The sequence below is a fragment of the Tenebrio molitor genome, chromosome 4 (assembly GCF_963966145.1).
Source record: "Tenebrio molitor chromosome 4, icTenMoli1.1, whole genome shotgun sequence".
In the NCBI taxonomy this organism is placed as follows: domain Eukaryota; kingdom Metazoa; phylum Arthropoda; class Insecta; order Coleoptera; family Tenebrionidae; genus Tenebrio; species Tenebrio molitor.
The window spans coordinates 13,245,397-13,251,396 of NC_091049.1; the positions used below are offsets into that span (position 1 = coordinate 13,245,397).

Consider the following 6,000-nt stretch of genomic DNA (forward strand, 5'->3'; position numbering starts at 1 on the left):
TTCTCATAGCAACGGACAGCTCTAAATATTTATTAATTTTTGTGTTATATGTCTGTGTTATATTACGTGAATTTGGAACAGCTATATCTAAAAGATATGCTTGCTTTTGTTGTTTATTTAAAATTATAATGTCTGGTCTGTTATGCTTAATATGAATGTCAGTTAAAATTGTTCTATCAAAATATAACTTGTAACTGTCATTTTCCAAACAACTTTCTGGTGTATAACTATAATGTGGTTGTGTGTTCTTTAATAAATTGAATTTAACAGCTAAATTCATGTGTATAATTTTAGCGAATATATCGTGTCGTTTTTTATATTCGCTTTGAGCCAAAACGGTGCAAGAAGAAATAATGTGTTCAATTGTTTCCCCTTCAGTTCCGCAAATCCTACATTTATCAATTATCGATTGTAAACCGCATATGTGTTTTTTATACATTTATTATTTTGGTATCATTGGTCTGTGCAAAAAATGTTCATCAGTTTTCTAATGTCATTAGCTCATTAGGTATGGGATCCATTGTAGCTAAAACAGGTTGTAAAATGCCCTTATTTAGATTAGGAGATTTTAAATTGTATTAAATTAACCCAACACTACAAAACGCACTAGAATAGAATTAGAGCATAAGTTCATGACAAAAATGTTATAAACTGCCTGAAGGATATATTTCAAATTTTACGTGCCTTAGCTACTCCTTGCTTTACGTAGAATTGAAGACATTTTTCTAACATTTTTTATAGGAACAGGAGAATCGACGAGATATAATATTTTGCTTTTTTTTTTAATGGTATTACTTATCTATCCTTCTTAAATTAAAAAAAAAAAAACAATAAATGTATGTGCATGAAGGAAGACTTAAGATCCTGGAGTGATTGTTCTTGCTAAAAATGTCAGAACAATGTTTCTTGTATATTTGAGGATGAATATGACGAAGATGAAAGCATTTAAAGTAGGTAAATTTTAGCAAATATACAAAAAAACTATACTTATACTCAAAATTTTTGTCTTTAGACTGCTACACTCCCTACGAGTATATCGATAGACGACTAAATAGGCGTGCCGGGTTATAATCTCCTGCCAGGCCGCCCGGCGCGTTCGCTCGTCGAATAGAAAAATTATTTTCTCAAAAAGTATACGGGCTACTGACTTAATTCTTATTTTAAACACTTTTCCAATATCTTAGTCACATTTGACTCGCTGCATGTGTATCGAAATTTTCAATATTTCAAATAGGTCCCAGCAGAGTGAAGTTTACGATGCGCTTTTTTGATTAATCTAAATTTATTAATAATTTTTTTCAAAATTATCGATATTTGCGAAATTTCCAGTTGACTGTTGGGAGCGCTGTATTTTTTAATATAAATATACAGAAAATCAAAGTTATAGCCTCAATAGTTGAATTAAGACAGCGTTAAATGTTACGAGAAACGTAGTTTTTAGTACACATCAACTACGTATAAAGGCCGTTTTCAAAGTTCGGTCCTATTAAAAAAAGTTGTAGATGACCATTCCTTATGCCCCAAAATATCCTCTATATTATACAAGATAGTATAGAACTCATTTAGTTATACCTCGGTATCACCTACCCTTAGAATAAAAACCTTCCTTCATTTCGCTGTTACATATCTATCTTTAACAGTTGCCTCTATTTGCGGCCACTTTTCTATAAGCAACGGTATTCCATCGTGCAGAGAAAAAAGTTAGCTTTATTTTGATATAATTTATGAGGAGAGGTTATGACATAAACGTACCTATAAATTAAACAGAGACGTACCTGTTTACACCGGGTTGCCAAAGGGTTGGGACCAAGTGAGAAATGGCAACTCAAACTTTTTAAGTTCTTTACATATCTCTCTTTGAAATGAATTATAATTTATCAAAAACGAGTGAACGAAAAAAATTAATTAATTTAATTTTAATTAAAAATACTTGCGGCTATATTTTCATAGGCAACCCGGCAGTAACATATATTCTCCTATTGTGAATAATTAGTTTCTGATTTTAATAAAGTATTACATTGATTTGCTCCAAATAAAATAATATGTATGTACATAGTAGTCATAGTTGCGATTGTAGAAAAAATGTTGTGTGTTGCGAGCGCAAGTGTACTATTGGGAGCACGGAATTTCGGGCAGACTTGAAATTTGACTGATATAAGATGTGAAATAGGCTTTAGATGCTAGACGACTTAATAAACCTCATGTTAATATCTACTATTGTTGCATGTCATTTTGACAAATTGCATTCATCAGTCCTGAAAAGTTGCAAGTGCTTAGATGTGATTTTCTGGAAACTAAACAGTCTTTTATTAAACTTTGGAAATTACAGTCGCGGACAAAAAAATAGGACAATATTTTTTCGCTAATGTAAGGCTCTTTACTATTTCTATAATTGATTTCATATAAATGTTCATCAAGTGAGCTGTGCATTTGTAAAAGCACCTTTAATTTAGTTACATTACAAAAGTCACATTTATGAAGGTCATGTCCAATAAATCTTTACTTGGTAAAAATACAAAGACAAAAACAAATAAGAATTACTTTAATTTAATCAGTAAAAAGACCTAACATTGCTTTTGAAATCAGCAATGTTAAAATGGACAAAAACTAAAAAATTAGTCAAATCGAGTTCGCGCAGAGCAAGCAACTTTGAAAGTTAAAGTCACTAGCTTTAGCTTTACTACCAACAGAAAATCAGATTTTCATGGCTTACTTAGATGCACATTTATATGAAATTGAGTATATGGTTACTATTAAAATATTTATTTATTTATTATAGTAAACCAGGTTTACCTACTTAACTCAATTTTAGTTAAATTTCGTAATGAGACTTGTCCCACTTTTTTCTGTCCGTGACTGTAATAACTAAAATGTAAAATAATTGTGCATAACTGTGTTTATTTCGTCAAAATTAATTGTTATAACATTTATGACAATAAAGCTCAGACTACATTGGGTTTTTTTAAATGACATATAAATAGCTGCCCGAAATTCCATGCTCCCAATAGTACATTGTCAATCTCTCAATCAACAATGTATCACTTTGCGTTCTTAATACACAAAGAACTAAGTACATATTTCGTGTTAGTTTCCTGAGATAAATAACGTGAAAAGGCAACAAACAAACAGTTAGTTATAATAATTTTTTAAACTAAAACAATGATTTAGTGATTACAGTATGAAATAAAGCGCATTGCGTTATACGTCCAGTAATATTTTAAACAGTAACTCGTCGCCTCGTCTGTTCCCGTCGTGTTCTGGAAACATCAGGGGGTTGGCACTTCATATGAAACAGCGAGAAACACATATTTAGTTAATCATACTTTTTATAGATGGCCCCACCATCGTTCCTCCATGACACTGCCAACAGAAACTTGGTGGGTAAAATTGGTAAAATAAAAATACCAAGACCAAGACCAAGTTGTTTTTAGCACGTGCTTAGGTGTTTTGTGGTGCGGACGCTGTTTCGTTCTTTACTATTTTTCGTTCTTTCGCTGGTCGTGAACAGTTCGTCTTTGGATCTCCGCTCTTTCGCTTTTCTGCAGTGTTCCGGTTTGTGTTACTGTTAAGTTAACTATTTCTACTACGTTTTATATTCCTAGCTACAGAACAAATGTGTTACTTAAGTCGCCGGTCATTTTAATGTGTAACAACTTTAATCAGTTCGCTACAAGGTGTGACATACACTTTGACTCTCTGAAGACAATTCTCGACGCTGTAGAATGCCGACTATTGTCTTTAGAGAGTTGAGATCATTATCTGGAATCTTGTCGTATGTACCGTGCTCTCAGCACATTATTTCCTGTAATTGGGTGCTTCCTGTAGGAAATATATTTATTTATATGTACGTTGTTTTGTCCCATCATTTTGTTACATAATGACAGTATGTAGTTATAATATAGTTTGAAAGTTTGTATTTTTTTTTTATTGTTACCATTCTCTTTGTGTATGTATTTTTTTTAGGTTGCTCATTCAACACTAATCACATTTTAATCAATGTTGTGTTACATATAATTATTTAATATTTTATTTTAACGTAAAATTTACGACAAGCTTACTCTGGCGACAGAAACGTAACGTATGTCTAACCGAATTCACACAGCGGCAATAGGCGCTCCCTCTGGTATCCGCATCCAAAAGTTTGCGGAAAACTGGTTCCATTGGTGGCAAATCTAGTAATATAAAATCAAAGATATAACTTTATGCAAATATAACCAGTGGGAAAGAGATGGATTCATGAGCATATTCACCGCTGATACGGCCCATTGTTATTTTTTCAGTTACAACTTCTTAACCTTGCGTTAGATAAAATTGAGATTTTCACTACGGTATCCTAGATACCTTAGCAATCGTTTCTACCAATAATACAAAAAACAGCGTTAATAGCTTAACGCTGTTTTTCCACCCAATGCTTCAATTACGATAATAAATATAAGAACAAAAATAATATTTTTTCTATATGTAATTGATTCAAAAAATTGAAATTCACGCATAGTTATCTGTGCCTGAAGTGGGTCATTTTCTGACGTGTATTTTTTTTTGCATTGTTAGTAAGATCGAAACCATAGAAACCATACAAAACAGTGTGTGAAATGCAATTTCACGCATACGACTATTTCTGTTTTTCATTTCACGCACTGTTTTTTATTAGTTACCTAGCAACATGGTCACTGCATTGAAACTTCAGAGTTCCTTCAAAAATTTGAATTTTTAATTTCAATTTTTTGAATCAATCATAGAAAAAATATTGTATTTTATTATAAACTTACAGACAGTACCTACTTATTATACCAACCTGACCTGACCTGGACAAAACCTGCCAAAGCAATTCAACACCTGAAAAACACCTGAGGACCTCCGAGGAATCACCTAAATCACCTGTTTTAACTACTACCGCTAAACACTGAAACAACCTTGACTAAAGCAAACTTGCCATAAAGTTGAAATTAGCCGAGCACGATACATTTTTCACGTGTGCTCACGAAAAGCGGCGGAGGCGAACGAAGAAATCGCCTGAAATCCTGTATTTTGTTGTGAATTTTAACACGTCAACCATTGATGTCACGCAAGAGCGCTTAGCTTTTCGCTTTGTAATTATCGTAGTGGAAAATAAAACAGACAAATCTTAAAACTTCCAGATTGTCGCCGACCCGCTAAAGGCTGAGTAGAGCAGTGAGATGGATAGCTATGGTGCACGACTTATTTCGCACTTCATTACAAAACTTACAAAAAGATCCGATGAAAATGAGAATTAAAATTAATACAATATACTTACGTAACAGTATTAAAATAAAAAATGTATTTTTCTAAATCTCGAAGGTTAGGCGGTGCCTACAGCTAGTGCATTATCTCTTGACACGCGAGGTGCGCGGTGGGAGGAGTTTAGCAGGGAGAAGGAGAATTATCGGCAAACATCGGTTCAGCAGCAATTCAACAATATCGTAGTACGGCGATTTTTTAGAATGGGTGGGAGCCGTTCGTGACTAGTCGTCTGAATTTAGTCTTCTGCGCAACTTTAACTCGCGTGTCAAGAGATAACGCACCAGCTCTACCTTGCCTACCCTGACCAGCCGCCACTGCATTCTATCTATCACAAGTGCAGCTTTTAAGTCTCTGGGCTTTGTTTTACGTAGTGCCAAAGAATTTGGCGACGTTGTGACCCTAAAACTGCTGTACATCACTTACGTAAGGTCGAAACTCGAATATGCATCTTTGGTATGGTCGCCTATACACAATATCTATATTGCTCAGTTAGAGCGTGTCCAACGTAGATTTCTCAAGAGCGCAATTTTTATGTCAGACGGTTTGTATCCCCTCAGGGGTTATCCTCAGGAACTTTTGTTAGATAATAAATAATAATAAATAAATAAATATTTTATTCTTGTTCCTATACAAAAGTATTTACAGTCGTCAGAAAAGAAAACTATATAAATAAATGACACTAATACCACCAGAGACATTAAATGTATTATGTTGTTAATTATACTAACAATTACACAC

The 6,000-nt window shown here is 33.4% G+C and overlaps 1 long non-coding RNA gene across 1 annotated transcript; it reads left to right on the top strand.

Annotated features, from left to right (window-relative positions):
- The first annotated feature begins 3,262 nt into the window (after window positions 1–3,262).
- LOC138129589 (uncharacterized) lies at window positions 3,263–3,914 on the top strand. Its single transcript, XR_011159268.1, has 2 exons — window positions 3,263–3,377; window positions 3,432–3,914. It is a non-coding gene; the product is annotated as an uncharacterized lncRNA (long non-coding RNA).
- Window positions 3,915–6,000: the final 2,086 nt, after the last annotated feature.